Here is a 19,982-nt window from a genome sequence, read left to right on the forward strand (position 1 = left end):
CCGCCGCCCCCCTTACCTGCCCCCGGGTCTCCCCCAGCACCCGGGACCTGCTCCGTGCGGCGGAGGGGGGAGGCGGCGGCGCCGGGGAGGGCGGGGGGGATGAGGGAGGGAAGGAGGGAAGGGACGAGGTCACTGACGGCGGCGCGAGCGCGGCAGCACCGGGCAGCGGCGGCCGCTTTATACCGGGTCCTCGGGAACCGGCACCCGCTTCCGCTTCCGCTTCCGCCCCCTCCCGCCCCCGGGCTCATGAATATGCAGAGAGAGAGGCGTGGCCTCCCGGGGGTACGTGAGGTGTGGGGTATGAATATGTATCAAGAGGTGTGGCGTCCCTTGGGCTGTGGGCGTGTACATGAATATGTAATGAGGGGCGTGGCCTCGGGCAGGGTGGGGACGGGCAGGGGGCGTTGCTGGGTGGTGACGGGCGGGCTACGGGGGCGCCAGGCGTCCGCCGCAGGGGTGCCCACGTGAGGGGAGCCGAGGCGGGCGGTGGCGGGGCTGGTGTTGGAGGGTGGCGTTGTCACAGAGTGACACAGAATATTCACGAGTCGAGTCCAACTCCTGACCCTGCACAGGACAGCCCCAACAATCCTCAACAATCCAAACAAACTCTCGTGCCTGCGAGAGCTGTCCAAACACACCCTGAGCTCTGCTACGCTTGGTGCTTTGACCACTTGCCTGGGAAACTGTTGCAGTGCCCAACTACCCTCAGGGTGAAGATCCTTTTTGTAATATCCAACTTAAACCTCCTGGACATGACATCAGGGCATTCCCTTGATTTGTGTCACTGGTCGCCATAGAGAAGAGATCAGTGTTTGCCCCTCCTCTTTCCCTCTGCAATGAGGTCTCCCCTCAGTCTCCTCCAGGATGAACAGACCAAGTGTCCTCAGCCATTTCTCTTATTCCTTGTCTCCTCAAAGCCCTTCAGCATCTTCATTACCCTCCTTTGGTTGTTCTCTGATAGCTTTCTATTTTATATTGTGGTACCCAAAACCACACAGAATATTCAAGGTGAGGCTGCCCCAGAGCAGAGCCAAGCAGAGCAGAGCAGAACAATGCTCTCCCTTGCCCACCTGGTGATGTTGTGCCTGATGGCTCCAGGACAGGATTGGTCCTCCTGGGTGCCAGGACACTGCTGACTCATATTCATCTTGCCATCAACCAGGACCGTCAGATCCCTTTCTGAAATGCTTCTTTCCAGCATCTCATTCCCCTGTTTGTGTAGCAGGAGTTTTTCCCTCTGCCCGGGCATGAAGGATAAGCCTGTTGTCACTGCTTCTGGGTTGAAGAGGGGCTCTTGGTTGGAAAGGGAGCACAAGTGCAACCTGGGGGCTGATGGACGCTCTGCCTGCACTGTCCCTGCCAAGGTAGTGGGCATTTGCACAGAAACAGCACAGACCCCCTTGCCTCTCTCAGGCAAAGTTGTGCCAAGTACAACTGCAAGCCAACGACTTGGAAAGTACAGGAGTGGGTGCTGTTCTCTGCCTGAGATACTGCAAACATGCTGGCCCCAAGTTGCTGAAATTGTCCTTCATCATGAAGGAGAATAATACATTTTCCTCATGTTTGGCTGCAGTCAAGCTCTCATCCTGCCTCCCCACCTTCCCCTGCTGCTCTGCCCACCAGAGGCCATATGCTGCCTCTCCTCATGTCCAGCCCCATGACAGGGTATGTGCCAGGCCACCATGGAGAGGGTGACATGTGGCATTGATTATGTATTGGTCACATCTGCAGAGCACAACCCTCAACACACAGTTCCCAGTGACTCTCAGGACATGAAAACACTTCATTCCCCATGGCAGCCATAGCCCTGCCAAATTGGAAGAACCCTCTGCAAACTTGCCATAAAAGACTGTTGTTTTTAGTGCTGGTGTGTGTTTTTTTAATTCCCAATTAAGGTCTCCTAGCTTTAATTGTGCTGACTGCATTGTGCAGGCTAGCATGATATTTAATTTTCATTACTTACATAAACTGGGGATACATAAACTGGGGATAAAGCAGCCTGCAAGTGGCATGCAAAAATGCACGTTATGTTGCGTAAGTGTAATTGTTTTCTGTTTCTTGACACACCATTAAGTAGATATTCCAAAACAAGTTTTTTTAATGGTGAACTTCTTTTTCTACAACTCATGAATAAATTAACCGCAAAGCATACCAGACTTCAGAAAAGGAAAACCACAGAAGGCAAAATGGAAGAACTGTACACATCTATTAAAAAGCAAGATAAATCTTGAGTTTAACAGAGGGACTTTATTACAAGTCCTAAAGAAAAAAAAATGTGAGCAATATTTTGTTCTATGATGCTGTTATCAATATGTTTTTGGTTTTAGGCTAATTCAGACAGAGGACTGAAAAGCATGCATGACCAGTCATGCACAGCTCACTAAATTAAACATCCTCTGGTGAGGATGTCCAAAGTCCATTCAAAAAGTGATGGTTTTTAAGACATACTACAGATGTTTATAAACACAAAAAGTGGCCAAATAATTATCTTAAATAGCCAAATGGTAAAGATAAAGGATACACACCCATAACAGCCCAGTGTAACACCTACTCTTGACAGCAAAACAACATCCATTGTATCAAAACTGCAATACACATGAATAAAACATTAAAGGTTCTTCCACAGAAGAAACAACATATACCTATACTTATAGAAATGTCTAAGGTTCTGTGGTAAGAAAAAACTCTTGAATGACTTTAGTGGAAATTCTGAGACCCTAACACACCTAAAATCATCAAGAAAGGATCTCAGGATATCATTACAGCTTCTAAGATGTGCTTCTTGTTACCCATGGATTTGTGGCAGCGTCAGCTACCTCAAATTTTGATGCCTCATTTTAAAATAACTGAAAAAAATTTAAAAGTACTTATTTTTCAGTCCTTTTGTTGCCTGCTGTTGCGGTGAAGTGTGATCCTTACCTCAGCCTGACATTTTAGACCCGTTCTGGCAATGTCCAGACATGTCCAGACGTGTCCAGATATTTCTCCACTGCATTTCCTCATGTTATTTTCACTCAGGAGTTGTTAATTCTCAGCTTTTAGCTGAGCCTAAAGTCAGAAAGGGGAATTTTTCCATGAACCAAACATTTTAGTTTAAAAAAATGTGATTTTTCATACTGAGTGAGGGGGTAGGAAAAAAATCCAAGGAAACAGACCCACCTTTTCCCTCTGAGGTTCTTACTCAACTCCAAATATTTAACCCATAATAAATAAACGCACTCTCATGCCTTGGCTGGGGAGGAACGAGTGTCAGTCAGGAGCCTGATGTGCTGTCCAGACGTGCGCTATGTTTGCCTGGGAGAGGGACTGGGAGAAAATCCCCGGGATGGAGGCTGAGAGCGGGATTGGAGACACCCCCTGAGCCCTCCCCTCAGGCCCCTCCTCAGCCGGGTGGCGAATCCTGTTATTTGGACAGTCCCTAAGCAACGTGGAGAAATTAAGGCACTTCAGGGAGAGCTTTTTGTAAGGAAAGCATCCAGAAGTCACCTTAAAATCTCTCTCTGGCTCTTGGCTGCATGTATCCACTTCAGTGAGTCCGTAGCTGGAGAGCCCCCCAAGGTACTGATCCCTTGCTTACCCTCGCTTGCTCTGGTTTGTTTGGCATGGAGTACCCGAGGACTTTAAAAGAGAAATAACCCACAGGACCTCAAACCACTGGAGAGCAGCATCTTGCTCCAAACACCTTGTGTCTTGGCATAGTTGCTGGAGCGAGGGGTCTTCCCTATTTAATGAGATGTTAATCAACCAGACGGCAGGCTCATCAACAAGCTGCCATGAGTTCTCTGTACTCCATTTCACAGGTACTTGGCTTACCGAATTGTTATGAAAACTCACCATCCAGCCAAGCCAAACAAACACCACCCCCAATATTATTTTACACGCGTGTCAAAAGAAATAACTTGCCGCAGGCCAAGCGGGTGAAGGAATTTTACGAGGCTGCGGCTGATCCTCCCTTCTCCCCTCCCTTAGACAGTTAAAGAAATGTTTGCATGATGAAAGGGGTAAGGGAGCAGAGGACAGCTGGTTAGGAATTAATGAAATGTTTGAGCATTATCATGCGATAATGGATTTAGCTGACTGTTTGCCAGTGTTCAGATCTAGTGTGAATTGCTTTATATGAAACAAGGGGATTCCTAGATTATACAGACCTCCCGAGAACGCTGCTGCTCCAAAATCCTTTCAAAGCTGCAATTTAGGAAAAAAAAAAAAAACAAAAAAAAGTAATTCTCCCTGTGGATGGACAGAAGCCCTTGGGATTGTTTTGACTTGCTTTCAGACTTAATGATATTTGACACAGCCAGCTCTCTGAGGTGTCTCCTGATTGGGAGTGGCCGTGGGTTTGGGAAGCCTGAGGCTGTGCTTGAGGCAAATCTGAGCACCCAGAAACCCAGGTGAGGTCTCCCAGCCAGGAGATTTATAAACAGGACATGAAAAATGAGTCTCAACTTTTACACATTTGGCCTGTAACTCAGCCCCAGGGTGATATATCTGATGGGAGACCCAGGCTCTGGACTTGAAACTGCTGTTTGTCCTTCTTCTCACCCTCCCCCAACACATGCTGTCATTACAATGGAACTTTAATGGCTGTACAAAATGGCCCACGTCCCTTGATGCCTATTTTTTTTTTTCCCCTAAAAGCATTGGGATGCTTCTGTTTTTTTCAGATGTGAACTTGTGGCTAGTCAACCAAAGATATTTTATCTGGACACAGACAAGACTCAAGAAAGTTTTATGAAGAAGAGCAGGAGATTGTGTGAATTTGTGACTGGCACCCAGACAGGCAGATTTTCAGGTCCATTCAGGTTGCCTATATTAGCCAAAACTGACTTCTAATTTGAAAAATACTTCAAAACTGACTTCTGAGAGCCAAAGGGCTTCCAAGAGAACTCAAGGTGTAGAGTGTGACTCAGCCCTTTGCCCTGTCACCAGCCCAAAGTCCACCCTTGTGGGGCCAGTTGGTTCATGCCATCCCACAGCAATGTCAACAGTCCTGAGCAAACAGGGTGGTGGAGGTGTTGGTTCCCTTTGCCCTCGTCCTGCACTGAAACCTGGAATCCCCCTGTGCTGGGCATTGGTGAGGTCACACCTCCAACCCTTGGTTCAGTTTTGGACCCCTAACAACACGGACATTGAGGTTCTGGAGTGTGTCCAAAGAAGGACAGTGGAGCTAGGGAAGGGTCTGCATGATGAGTAGCTGAGGGTACAGGGAATGTTCAGCCCGGAGGCTGAGAGGTGACCTTATCACTGTCTACAAGAGAGATGATAGAGGTGATCTCTGTCACTCTTGGGGGGATAGTTCAGTGGTGGACTTGGCAGTGCTGGGTTGATGGTTGGATTTTATGTTCCTAAAGATCTTTTCCAATGAAATGATTGTATGACTCTAAAAGCAGTAGCTATAACTTCTCTCACATCACCCTCATACAGAAAATAAACAGCTCATGATGGCAGTTCTGTTACAAGGTTCTCATACAGGCTGTAAGATTGGATTTGCTGCTTCTGCCACTTGTGAGGTCTCATCATGAGTTCATGCCTTGAAGAATGAGAGTTCCCTGTCATTATTTTCCTGGTTTGCACAGCTGAAACCTGATATTAATGGCTGCAGAAATTATCCTGCCTCTTGAGTTTATGTGGTCTATAATTATCTTCACAATAAAACTGTGAGGAATTAAGCTTCAGAATAGTTTATAGGTGTCAAGGGGTGACGTGACAGTCCTTCAAGAACTGTGGCTTTCAGTCCTCAAGTGCCAAGAGCAGTTAAGGTGCTGCCAGACAGCACTTAAGAACTGCAGGGCTTGTTCAGTTCAGTCACTGCTTCCCTTGTCTTGGAGACATCAGAACCTCTCTTTTTAATTTTTCTTTAATTCTGTTTACTTTTCTGAAACTTTTCTGTTTCTCTGCACTTGGGCAATGAGCTGAGATTAGTCAGTTTTCCTTCTGAGCTGCCTCTTATGAAACCATGACTGTGATGTTTATGAGGTTTCCATTGCTGCACAGGGATATTTGTATTTTGGTTGCTCTATTTTTATTGAGAAACAGATATATTTTCATCATATTGTGTGTGCAGAGAACCAAAATGCTGAACCAAAACCTGAAGTACAGGAGACTGTTTAAGTCTGAGATGATTTTCAAGTGACTTAATTCATGTTAGCTTTATCTTGGTGAAAGCTGACTGGTAATATTTTCAGTTTACACTGGTGAATGTCTAAAAAAAGACCAGTTAGTCTTCTGCTTGCACAGACTCCTGCTGCCTTCCATAAAGCCAAATTTTCTGAAGTTTCATCTCAGAGATCTTGTGGCCTTTCAGCACGTAATGGAAGCTTGTAAAAAAAAGATGGAGAGGAACTTTTTATACAGACAGAAGGTGTTAAAACAAGGGGGAACAGTTTTAAACTAAAAGAGGGGAGAGTAAAGATTAGGTATTAAGAAGAAATTCCTTACTCAGAGGGTAGTGAAGCACTGGCATGAGTTACCCAGAGAAGCTGTGGATGCCCCATCCCTGTAAGTGTTCAAGACCGGCTTGGATGGGGATTGGAGCAACCTGGGATATTGAAAGGTGTCCCTGCCTGAGGCAGGGGGATTGGAATGAGATGGGCTTCCAGGTCCCTTCCAACACAAACATTCTATAGTTCTTGGTTACCTAATGCTTTGTCATAATAACACAATTTTTCATGGATTAATTAATAGATGACAGGCAGTTGAGCTAACCCAGAGAGAAGAAAATCCCATTTCTTACCTGATCACCACACAAATGCTTTGTTTGTAGCTCTAGACACTGAGTGATGACCTTTAGTTAACTGAGCATTTATTCCTGTTCACACTGCCTGCTTGTTTTGCTGCCTTGTGGCTCCAGCTGGATTCAAACTGTGCAGGTGTTACTGGGCACACTGTTTTGATCTCCAGGTGGGACCTGAATCCTCTGTAGCCTTCTTGGAGGATTCACTTTATTCTCTGCTCTGCTAAGGCCTGTTAGAACCACGTGCTGTGATTTATCTCATCTCTCCCCTTGCTTAATCAGTCACATACCTAATTGGTGTTTGCAATATTTTGGGTCCCCGCATAAACAAATTGTTTAGCCCTGTGTCATCAAAACTGCATCTGGACAACTATCAGCATTCTCCATATATTTGGAAAATCCTAGGAAAGAACGCAGAAGCTACACCTGTGTTACAAATATGACTCAGTGTTGGCAGAAGCCAGCGAGCAGTCACAGAAATGGACACTGTTGTGCTGACTGTATTCAGAGTGTTTTCACATTTCCATGAAAACATGAGTAACACTCACCTGGGTGATGGAAAAGCGAGTTGGATTGGCACTGGTTGGCAACGGGATGGAAAATTAGTATGTAAAGAACCTAGTGATTAAGATAATGAAAAACAATGTTAAGAGTCTTAGGTGAAGCCAAGTTTTGTAGCCCTCGAGCTTTTAGTTGTGAAATTGTTGGCTCTTGTGTTGTTTCTGAAATAGAAATCTATTTAAATTACTTAAGCAACCCAAGTTTCAAGAATAACCCCAAGCAGGCTGTTTTACTTGTGACTGAGAAACCAAATTGGGTGAATACTTTTTATTCTAATTGCTTGAATTTCCAAACACAACCAGAGAACCAAGCAGCTGCAGACCCTAAAGTGTTTGTTATGAAAGTAATTTTAAACTTTGAGGAAAAAATGAAATGCCAGTTGATTGGAGTGGAAATCCCCTACAAAATACTGGGATTTTTTAGGATTCTTTTAATCATTCCCCCCACCCCCAACCTGCTGCTCCTAAAAGCTGAGTATAAACTGAAACATTCACAGTTTTTGGAATTAACTTAAAACAATTGTTTTGAGTTACTTGTGTTTAACAGTTTTCCCTTTTTCCTAGACCTGAATGTCACTCCAGTTGTTGATTTTCATGCAGTGTTGGACTTGTGAAAGTCTCTCTACCTGAAGTAAAACGTGGATACTTCACACCACTGTTCTTGGGCTCTACTTTTGCTTTTCAACCTAAATGATTTTAAAACCACTTACTCCCAGAAGGAGTAACTTTTCCTTTCCTTTTCATCTCCTTGTACTCCAAAGAATCATAGAATATCTCAGTTTGGAAAGGACCCATAAGGGTCTTTTACTCCAGCTCCCTGCTCCTTGCAGAACCTAAAACTAAACCTTATGACATTGTCCAGGCACTGCTTGAACTCTGTAAGGTCCCTTATGAAGAACCCCACAAATATAGGGATCTCCTTAAATGACTGCACTAGATAGAAGCCTTTTGGAATGTGGGATAGGTAATGCAATTTGCAGACATTTTTGTGGGGATAAATACATGGCAATACACTATGGAACCCCAGAACTCTGCCTAAGGAATTGTAAGAGTTTAGTCTTCGGATGAATCAATTAATCTAGTTGATTTGGTGGGAAACACTAAAAATATATATATATATATATATATATATATATATATATATATAAAATTTTCTGTTGAAGAAACCACACACTTTGACTCATGCCAAGGTCCTACACCTTGTGTGAGCCTGCCAAGGCTGGCAGGTCATGGTCAGGCCCTTTCACAGAACAAATCAGCCTCCAGTTCTCACTTCTGACTCCTATAAAAACAGCTTCATTTTCCAATTTCCCCTCAAACAATTTCACAGTTTTCCCACAAACACTTCCCAGACCTTCCAAGGGCTAGAACACAACCTGCTGAAGGGGACCTGAAGGTGTCCTGTGTGCATGAACACTGTGCCAACAGCAGAGACCAAGAAGATTAGGATGGAATTGTGCTTTCCTGCTGCTCTCCTTCCTTAGACAATCCTATTGGTTCTGCAGCTTCTTTCCTTATTTATATCAGGAGCCTGGCAACTAAGCTCCAGACTTAAGCACCTCAAAGACTCAAGGCTGCTTTGGTAGGACCAAAAGTTTTGTATTACTGTCAGAATAATGTAATTTTCTCCTTGAATGGGTTCCAGCCCATTTCTTTGGACTGGTGATGCAGTTACGCTGGGCAGATGGATGCTCTCCACAGGGATGTGTTGGTCCTCATCTAGGCCAGAGCACAGAAGGACAACAGATGATTTGAATGGAGATCATTTGCAACCTGGAGAGCTGACTCAAGAGGTTACAGCTGAAGATGAAGAAGTTTGTAAAAGTGAGAGAAAGTTCCTAGCAATGAGGTTATTTGGGAGGTTTAACAAGCTCCCCAGGGAAGCACTGTTCCTGTGCATAACTTTGAGAAGAGACCAGGAGAAATGTTTTTGATGAATTTAGATTTTTCCTGTCAAGTAATCAGCTATATTTCTGTCAGAAAAGGCCTTCCCCAGTCCCAATTAAACAAGAACTGTCTTGAGTGGATTGCCCCAAATTTGAAACCAAAACCTTTTTCTTTTTTTCCAGCTGGCAAATATTTAATATATTCAATATTTAATACCTTTTCCTTGCTCTTTCTCTCTCTGCCCCCCCAGCCCACCCCACCATTAATAGTTTTGGTCAGACCATAGGCATATGTTGCAGAATCTGCTAGAAAAAGATGTTTTCCCAATTGATGAAATGATTTCCTAAATGCCTTAAAAAATTTTCAGTCAGTGCCTAGGTAGTTTTCTGCTAACCAAGTATTCTCCCAAACCATTTCTTCTTAAAGGACCAGGCCTTGTTGTTGACTGCAAACTTGAACCTGTTTTCCTGTGGTTTGAATAGATACAAGGTCTCTCTATCACATGGACTTACTGACATCAAATATCACAAACCCCATATTTCAGATGAGCTACAAATCTCCTCCTCTAGAGCTTATTTTAACAAACTTGCACCATTTCATCCTCTCTGTGGTTTCGATCTCCCTCTAAAATGCAGCTGAAGCCAATACATTTAAAACTTCTCAGGAAAAGGGACACACTGTTTGACCAACCTCACCTCCTTAGATTACTGGTGTAAAATTCAGGGACAGGGACGACCCTATAAATTGGAACGCCCCAGTATTTCCAGGGCTTGAAGACTGAGTTTTGTATGCTTGAATGCTGATTTTTGCCCCAGCTCCCTGAGTTTTGTATGCTTGAATGCTGAGTTTTGCCCCAGCTCCCTGAGCTCTGTCTGAATTTTGGGCTTGAAGCCAGCCTGGGGAAACTTAGAGGTCTTCACACCTTTGCATTTTGTCTGGGGGGTGACAAAAAACACAGAGCTGGTTGTAGCAGAGCTGTGGCAGCTGCACTGTTAAAGAAAGGAAGAAAGGAAGAAGGAAGGAAGGAAAGGAGGAAAGAAAGGAGGAAAGGAAGGAAGGAAGGAAGAAAGGAAGGAAGGGAGAAAGGGAGAAAGAAAGAGAGAAAGAGAAAGAAAGAGAGAAAGAAAGAGAGAAAGAAAGAGAGAAAGAGAGAAAGAGAGAAAGAGAGAAAGAGAGAAAGAAAGAAAGAAAGAAAGAAAGAAAGAAAGAAAGAAAGAAAGAAAGAAAGAAAGAAAGAAAGAAAGAAAGAAAGAAAGGCTGTTCAGCTGATCCATGACCATCTCCAACTCATCCTGAGATGTATTATTTGAACCACAAAAACCCTCCACACATTTCATGCCTTGCAGGGATGGATGTTCCACCACCTGTCTCCATGGTGGTTTGCAGGATTTACATTGTTTTTAATCAGAAAGAGTGCAGAGGTGTAGAAATACCCATTATTTTCAGAGTACAGAGTGTCTTCTGCATGTGTGTGTGTGTGTGCATTTCATTCACAGACTTTACTTTCTCTCAAATGACCTATGAGTATCTCTTGTCTCATGGAATTGAGTGTTGTTTGCTTGTTCACAGCTTCCTTTCCTTCCGTTATCCAGCAAAGAAAGTTTGCTTAAGTGGCTTTTGTGAACTCTTTCAAGATCCCCAGAAGGATGATACAGGAAGCAGAGAGTTTCCTTTCTATACAGACTTGTAGGGTGTTCCCATAATAGCCTGAAATTTATCTGCCCTCTGCAGCCTGCAATTGGACAAAAAATTAATGGACTGTCAAGGGATCAGGCCAAACACAATTAACATATCAGAGAGGACAGTTTGCAACAAGAAAAAATTCTCCACTTGCACAGCACCTTTTATCCCCTGTTGCCAAACGTTTTCTTTCTGCATTTTCAATTACTTTACAAGTTGGCCATGCTTTAACCATCCAGCCTGAAATTTTCCATAATTGCTCCCTGCCTCACGTTGAATACATTTTCAGAGAGCAGTGAAGGGGGAAAAGCTTCAGAAAAAAAACCTCCCAACCCTCTTAAAAAGATGCAGTTATATTGCACTGAGCTTAAACCTAATGAAATAGTTTTAGGGGTGTTTAAGCATTCTCCCTCTTTATTTTCAAGAGCATGTTTGCACCTCAGGAGGCCAGAGTGGGAATGAGACTCTTGGCACAGCAGCAGTGCTGGGAATAAGAATCTGTCACCATTGCCGTGAAAATGTATTTGGGTTTGTCCAAAAAATAAACCACAGACAAACCCCTATGTCAGTGTTTTAGAGGCAGGTTTGTACCTCATTTTTATGCCTTCTGACTGCTGTGCCTGTAGTTTCTGCAGCCCCCCAAAAAGCAGCCCTTGTAAGCAGAACATCTGGACAGGGCGCCGACAAAATGGATTCTCATCCTTCAGGATTTCACCTGGTGTGACCTGGCACTGTGGGTGAGATCTGGGAGGATTGTAGCACTGGGAGGGAGGGCAGGGCCCGTGCTGAAAGCTGACAAGGTAGAAATGTGAGTCATTAAAAGGCAAAGACCAATCTGTAAAGAAACAATTACTTACATATTAAAAAAAAAAAAAATCTGATCTGGAAGACACGTTCGCCTGGTGGTTGACACTCCCTACAAAAGCACTGTGTTGTTCCAAAAGTCTCCCATGAGATGAACAAACCTTGCCAGGAATAATCACAGATCTGCAGTTGTATAATTGCTCAACTAAAGGCAGGCAGGGAACAGATAGGGAACCTGTGCTTTGCTTTTTCTGCCCACTTCCTTGTTTTCATGGCCGTGTGCTGCTCCAAAGCACTGGGGCTTGTATTGGCCGGAGCAGTCAGGACACCAGGAAAAAAAAAAAAGCTTCTAAGCAGCAGCTTCATGGCGTGTGTTGTTTTTAACTCCATTCATAAAAGCAGTGAGCTGGGCTGGGGCTCTGAGCTCTCGTGTCTGCTTGGAGCAGAAAGCTCTCGACGTGCTCGAGCCGAGCGCCGCAGTTTCATACCCTTCCAGCACTAATCCAGCAATAAAGAAAATGGCTTTAAGCCACTTCACACCCATTAGTGCTCTCCAGAATGCTAATATAGCATAGAGATGAAAGGACTGCAGCGAAGGGAATGAGATGTGGGTAACAGCTTCACCTCCCCTGTTAGGGAGGTTTGGTTCATTCTCTCAAGGAGCAGAGGCCAAATTTGGGGAGCAGATGCCGTGGCAGCACAGCACAGCAGCACTCCCAAGTCATGGTACTCAGGCAGCATTAATGACAGGGCTGGGGTGTCTTTAGTTTTTAGAGATAATTCATGGTTAACCAGAAAGCTGATATTTGATCTGCTGCAGCCTGGAATGCCAAGACCATTTTTACGACCTGTATTTGTGTGGCCACAGGTGGGAGATGATGTGAAAATCATTTGGTAATAGCAATTAGCACAGCAATAGTTTTTCTTTATTTTCTAAATAGGCTTGGGAAAAATAATTTTTTAAATTAAGAAGCAAAGTTTGTCACTTCCAAAATCAAGGGCCTCATGTTTGCCTAGAAGGGTCTATGTTTAGTGCCAAGAGCCATTATTTTTCCCAACCCAAAAATCCTCTGTGAAACAGCACTATTAAAAAAGTCCCTGAGAAAAGGTAAAGAGGTTCTGCTAGAAAGTCTCAGGATGCAGAGAAAGAAACTGAGGAGGATGGTTGATGGACCATCTGGGACTTCACAGGTTTGGAAACAGGAGTGTGGTGGAGCTCCAGGATGTTTACACTGCAGCAGGGAAGGTGAGAAGGGATTTTGCCCAGAAAAACCTACAGCAGAAGAGGGTGCCAGTTGAAAGCAGGTGTCAAATCTATTAGAGCCATTTGTTGGAGATGAAAACAAGAGATGTTCCCGCTGAAAATCAGGACCAGAGGTTAATTAACTATAGGAACATCCTACTGAGAAGCCATCCTGTGAATTCCTAGGTGATGGCTCAGGGGCATTGCCATCAGGTGCTTCAGGTGTCCCAGGAAGCTGCTCCCCACGTGTTTGTGGAGATAACCTGCTTTTCCCCTGGTTCCAGATGGATGCCAGGGCTCCTGCTGCAGATCCCCAAACCTCAGGACTGTGGATACCCCGGGTGCCTGCTGCAGGACTGTGCCCTACTTTTGTTTTCTTCTCAGTGAAAGAGCCTCATCAAGGCTCTGGAAAAAAAAAAAAAAGCAAAACAAGGACAAAGTTCTGCCCTTCCACTATTCTGTTTTCATTTACAGCCAAATTCTGCCAATCTTTTAGTGCCTATTTAAAACCTCTATTTCCTTCCCACCAGTCTGTTTCCGTACTGGGGTGCATGTTCCCTTTTTCTCTTTTTCTTTTTCTTTTTCTTTTTCCTCTTTTTTTTCCCCCTTGTTGTTTCACAGTCCACCTGATGATATTCATCTCTCCAGACACACGAAGTCCGTGAGCTGAGCCCAGTCTGTGTGCAGACACTGTTACATGAGGTGTCAGAGCCTGCTGCATATCCAGGGGAGGAGGCTGTGCCTGACTTTCCTTGGCTGTGACACTGTGGCTCAGCCTGGAACTGACAGCTGTGGAAAATTAATGGATGGGCCCTGTTTCCAAGGAATGACCGTCAAGGTCACTGTTTTGAGGCTATAAGGGCACAGCCGGTTCCCACTTGCAGCCAGTACACATGCCAGCTTTGCTGTCCCCTCTTCAGATGTCACCATGTCACCAGATCGCTGTCACATGAGGACACCGTGGGTGAGAGGGTGACTTTGGCTGCCCAGCCTGTTTTCATGCCCAGGGACTCTATGAATTTAGCCTGATGATGCTCGAGGTGTAACTGAAACCTGCTCTGCAGACACAGCTCCTGCCTGAACTGTCCCTGCCCCTGGCAAGGCTGAGCAGAGGAGTTTGTCCAAAGCAGCCTTCAGGACAGGGTCACCCTGTGCAGCAGTGAGTTCTCTCTGCTGAGGGTACTGTCTTGTTTAGTGCTCTTCTCCATCTGTTTGGTGGCTGGCCCACTTGAATGGAGCCAATTTGCTTGCAAAGAAATGGAATTTTTCCCAGGCACAGAAGCCAGAGATGAATCCTTTTGGGCACAGAGGGTCTGGGCTTGGAATATACTGAGCTCTGTCTCTGGGCAGTTTAATCTCACCAGCCAGAAACCTGTATGGATTTACACTTCCATATGAAACTGTTTGATAATCATGTTGCCATGGCTACATTTGAATCCTGCAATAAATGTGTAATTTCACACATTTACATCAAAAGGAGCTCCAGAACATACAGCTGCCTCACAAAGCAGCTGATCTCTCTCCAAAAGCACTTTCCATTTTTAACTCCATATTATTGTAGTCACTGGTGTGCTTCTTTTGGGAGGGGGTGAGGTCTGTGGGGCAGGTTTGGCAGTCAGGTTCCTGAGGTCTGATCCATACTAAGGTTCCCTCAATGCTGGCAGCAGGGCAGTTGCCCTGCTGGGGTCAGAGCAGCCATTTCCAGGGCAGTGCTGGTTCTGCAGCCACACCAGCTGCAAGGAACTGAGATCCTTTGAAATTAAAGGACCAAGTTAAACACAAGGTCCTGGTGTGCCCAAAATGCAAGGACAAGGACTGAGAAAGGGGAGTGGGATGTGAGGCTCTGCTCAGGTATGACACCCACCTCTCTTAGCAGTTTGGTCTCTTCATTGCCTTTTCATCTCAAACCTCTCAGGTCTTCCTCCCTGGTTCCTTGCCTCCTCTCTCCCACCCCCTGCCAGCCTTATTTTTATAAGATTGCTCCTTTTCTCACCAGCTAGCTGTCCCAGTGTTTTGCCCCCAGGCTACCTTTCCCTCCAGTGCTGAGTTCTGTCCTACTTGTGATGGCTCCTTGTCCCACAGTTAATCCCATGGGCAGCTTTTGCCTTGGTCCAAGCCTCTTTCTCTGCCTCTGACAAGAGGCAATGGGCAGGGGAGTGTTAGGAGGGGCAGGTCACAGGGGGAGCAAAGAGGCTGTACCAGGATGCAGCTTCAACCAGCAGCAGCTGAATGAAGTGGTGTATGGCACCCACTGATCATCAGATGTGGAGAGAAATTTGCATCCAGATTCTATCCCTGCTGACTTAAACAGATTTTTTCAGGAACTCGAAACTTGGACAGTTCTGCCTTTTTCCTATAGCAACAGCAGCTGGAACAATGTTGGCACTAAGGCAGAGCTGCAGCTGTTCCCCTCCTTGCTCAGAGCAAAGAGATGCTGGAGAGTCTTCAGCACTCACAGAATATGGACAAAGCAAACATTTCAGTTCACTCTGTGAATTTACTGTTGTGTGGAGAGAGAGGAAATTTGACTGTGACAAGTGCCCAATACTGACAATTTCTGTGTGAGAAACTGAAAGAAGGAAAAATATTGGAAAAGCATAAGATTCTAATTTTTTTCTCGGTTGTTTATACAATTGGAAAAGTTAAGTAAGTCTAATTATTGAGGTTATTGGTTTTAATGAGTCACCACCTTGCTGTTATTATTCCTGGTTGCTGTTGCCATCGGACAAGAAGCTGCAGCTGGGCTGAGCCATGCTATGCAACAAATCCTCACACTCATTCCAAGATTAAGACATAGGAAAATGGGTGGCTCAGACAAATGGGAACATGGAGAAGGAAAGTGATATTTGCCAATGTGTTGTGTGGCAACATGACCAGTATGCAGATACAGGGAGCAAAGATGGGTTTCTGCCAGAGACTGATTTTTGGAGGTTTTTTGAGGAGCACTTCCAAAGACATGATAGAAAGGAGGTTGGCCACCATTGTGGGTTGGTTGTTGGTGGGAAGGGCTATGGACAGAGAAATCAGAAGGCACTGAGCGCAACAACCTGAGTTTGGTGTTATGGGAAGGGATGAACCAGTGAAGGGATACTGCCTGAGAAACAGGACAAAAGAGAAGGGTTAGGAGAAAAATCTCCATGGTGGAATCATGAATGGGTAAGAGTGAAGTGTGATCAGGGCCCACAAGAAGTGCTTCAGTAACAGATGAAGGAAAAGATATGCAAGAGATTTACCTGCAGGGCTGGAGAAGCTGGGCTTGAAAAATTCCTTAAGGTTTAACTGCAGCCTAAATTCATGGGCTTTAAAGGAGGGGTATGAAGTGGCATCAAGAGCAGTTGCCTCCGTGGCAGATAAACCATCATGTTGGCCACTGTGTTTTGAGAAGATTTAGGGAGAAGGTTTGGGAGAAAAGAGATATCAAAAACTCTGTTTTACCCAGGCTGGGCTTTAGATAATGATTAGACACCCATGAGATATCCTGGAGGATCAGATGTCGCTGGAGGATCTGTGCTTGAGTGTGCATTAGCATGGGAGCCAGCTCTGGGCTGCTGTTGGGATCAGGCAGAGCCCACAGGGTGGAGGCAGGAATGTGCCAGCCCCCAGTGTTTCATTGATTGGTTTCAATTGATCAGTTGTGTAGAAACAAAGCAAATAGTTTCTGATCTGTTGGATGTTGCAGAAGGTGTCAGGTTTGCTTGCAGCTGCTTGAGCTTGCTTTTTCAGCTGATCATGCACTTTCAGGATGGCAGTGAAAAGTCCTTTTTGAGCTGGGCTCAGAAATGAAAGAGAAGATCTGCTAGAGCAATGGGCTGTCAGACAGGTTTTCTTTCCCTCTGAAATGCATGCAAGGGTGCCTACTGAAAATTCCATGGGGGCAAGCACGGAGGGGTAGGCACCAAGTATGAAAGTCATCCTCAAGCCATTAGCTTTTTCCCAGTGTGGCCCTCCCTGTAAGCCCCACAAGAAGAGTGCCACAGTCTTTTTTGACCCAGTTTGGACACCGTGTTCATTCAGTTCTAGCATCCATAGCCTGGGAGGAGAGGGAAACCCTCCCCTTTATGGCATGGGTAATGTGTCTCTCCTTTTCACAGCTACCAAAATCTGGCATTTCCTGTTCTATTATCCATTTCCTAATACTTCCCAGGACTTGAAGGCCAAGACTCCAGAGAGGGATTAGCATGGACTTGCCTTGGCCGTGGATGACCTTCACTCTCTTTAGCAGTTATTCTTTCTAGAGGATTGAGGAGGAGAAAGGGAGGGTGAGCCACAGCTAAATCCTGTTCTTGGATCTCCCTTCAGCCATTGAAGAATGAGCTGAGTGCCTAAATGAACCCAAAAGGCACCATGGGGTGAGGCACATCACATCCAAGCTGGACGTGGTGGCCTCTTCCCAAGTTCCTGAGCTGCCACACGCTCCAGCCGTGCTTCAGCAGGCAGGACAGCCCAGGAACTCTGGGGACTGTGACAGCGCTGCTGCCAAGGCTCTGAGCTCCCCTCTGGGCGACTGAAAAACAGCAAAGACACAGGTCATGAATGCTGTCTGGAGTGAGTGACCTGGATGTGTCTGCCCAGACTCGGTACAAAGAGGCAACGTGGCCCCGGCTCCGTTGCTCCCAGGGCTTTGTGCCGGAGGCTGAGGTGGATCCTGTCCAAAGTGTGGAGAGCCACAGCTCTTGCCCAGTTGCAGGAAAGGCCTCTGTTCTCTCTGGTACCCAGAGAGGCTCTGCAGACCCGGCTGCACAACAGACTGGTCAAAATGGATGCCAGGAACATCTCTGTCATCACTGCCAACCTTCCTGATTACAGACTGCTCTGCAGCCTAGCACAGCTCACTGAGGGGGAATTCGGATGCTCTGATGAGGACTGCATAATATATTGGCAGCTGTCCATGTATTTTCACTCTTGAGACCACTTAACTTTTTCACATATCATGCCAAGCCCCCCCCTGTGCAGCATCACTGCTGTGAATTTTGTAGGTTGTTAAAGTTAAGCTGTGTTTTTCTTTATATGCTGATCATTGCTTTCTCTGTAGACTTGGGTATATGAGAATTGTTTTCCTAAAGTCTCTTGCCTCTCTTCCAAAGCATAATGAATCCTCTGACCATGGCAAGAAGAACCTGGCTTACCACCCAGCTCATTCTCTCCCTTCCCAACAGGCATTTGCTTGAAGTTCGTGAACACAGGAATCAAACCCAGAAGTTCCCAGCTCACGGCACAGTCGTGATTCCAGACAGAAGTGGGTTCTATGCCTGACAATTAGGTAAGAATTACCTCAAATACCCTCAGATAGGTCTGACAGGACAAGTGCAGGAGGCATGGGAGGTTGATCAGACTGACTCCAGTACTGCACAGGGACAGGGCTCAATCCAATCTATCCACTGAATCCATGACTATTGCGTTTGCTTCTTCTCTCCCTTGTAAAATTATATGATGAAATGTTTTTCCCTGGGCATTTTCTGCTTCTGAACATTATTTAGTGCATTGCATTACAAATAATGGAAAGTACTCAATTTCTGCTCTTTTTTTGTTTGCTTGAGGGCCAAATTTTATATCCCCCAATCCTTTTTTGGCAGGTTAAAATTAATGGACTTTTTAGGGCAATCAAGGGAGAAATAGAGTATCAGTCTCTTACCAAATGAGACAACATGGGAAATGTTCATTAGATCATCTTGAATAAATACCCTTTTTGTCCTGCTCTTCCCATCAGATCAGTGTACGGGGTACCAGGGCCAGACAAGTAGGAGAAGCACAGCTGCTTTTGCTTCCTCCTCCCTCCTGCATACAGAAATGAGGGACATGAGAAGATTGCGAGCTTGGATCAAAAACTAGTGGCTGCCAAGGAGCAGAGCTGCTCCTGTAGAAACATCCCTCCATCTCTGCCATGTGGGAAGAGAGGGATTTTGGCCATTTCTTTCTCTTAGTTATGAGCAAATAGCACATGGCCATCACTCACCACTAAGAAGCCCAGTTAATGTATCTGGTGATACACCCTGGCTGCCCTGAGGTGCTCTTGTGCAATGGAAGTTAATAAATTGGGCCAAAAAAATGCCTTAAAATCTCCTTGCTTCCACAGTGGCTTAAACTCCGGGTCAGAGTGACCTCAAAATACACTGGGTCATAAATGAGACTCTATAGACATTATCCATTTCCCTCCATGTTTGCTTTTTACCACCAAGAATTCAGCTAATTTAGTATAACATCCCAAACAACAGGAGTTAGTGTCAGTGTTGAAGGATCAGCACTGCTCCTGCAACCCCTGCATGCCAGCTGGGCAGAGTCAAGGTGCCCTTCCTGGGAAAGCTGTTGCAATGACAAGAAGATGAAGGATGTGTTATTGGACTAGTATATATATGCAAGGTCCAGGATCTCAGATTTCTGCAGAAAGGTGTGACCTTGTCTAACTTAAGTTTGGAAGTAGGTGATCTTTAAGATCCCTTCCAACAGAAACCATCCTGTAATTCTGTCTTCAGCAGAACTGGTGACTTGAAATGGTTTAATGCTCAATTTTCCTTGAGGATACCCCTCAGACTCCGTGCCCACCAGCACAGACACACCAGTGCTACGTGAGAGCCCTCCCAGCCCCTGCCTGCCATTAGGGAAAAACAAGAGCTGGCATGAGGTGGTAAATGCTGCCGTGCAGTGTTCACAGAAAACCTGTTTGCGTGGGATGTACTGGAAAAATTGCTCAAGAATGGTGCATCCTCATAAGAAAAATGATCTGGCTGCTGTTCAGGTCAGTGGTTTTGTATCAGGGCTGCAGGCTGTGTGGTTGCTTCAGTATATGGTGCAGCCGCTGGCAAAGTGTTTGCTGTGCATGTGATACAATTCCCTTTGCTCTGGGGTGTTGGAGGCCCTTGCCCTCACCCAGTTTTGGGTCTGGGTCCTTTCTCAGAGCAGCTTGCACTGGCACAGGGCTCCATGGCAGAGAAAGGCTGCCTGTGGATGTCACCCCATAGAGCAGAGCAGTCTGGATCAGTTTGCTGGTGGGGCTTCATCTTTTCATGGTGGGAAGGTGTGAAGGATAAAATGCTGTTCCCATGTGTCAATAGCAAGTGATGGCCAGGATTCTGATCCC

At 45.5% G+C, this 19,982-nt stretch overlaps 1 protein-coding gene across 3 annotated transcripts in view; it reads right to left on the reverse strand.

The window, feature by feature from the left end:
- Window positions 1-19,982, reverse strand: part of SLC45A4 (solute carrier family 45 member 4) — an 84,997-nt gene that overhangs the window by 62,223 nt on the left and 2,792 nt on the right. Inside the window, exon 1 of one of the 3 annotated variants that reach the window (XM_064706747.1) lies at window positions 17-138. The exons of the other annotated variants lie outside the window; for them this stretch is intronic. The gene's annotated coding sequence lies outside the window, so the exon portion shown is untranslated. Of the gene's footprint in view, window positions 1-16; window positions 139-19,982 lie in introns of those variants that run through there. 3 annotated transcript variants of the gene reach the window in all.

The sequence above is a fragment of the Zonotrichia leucophrys genome, chromosome 2, assembly GCF_028769735.1.
Source record: "Zonotrichia leucophrys gambelii isolate GWCS_2022_RI chromosome 2, RI_Zleu_2.0, whole genome shotgun sequence".
NCBI classification, from domain to species: Eukaryota; Metazoa; Chordata; class Aves; order Passeriformes; family Passerellidae; genus Zonotrichia; species Zonotrichia leucophrys.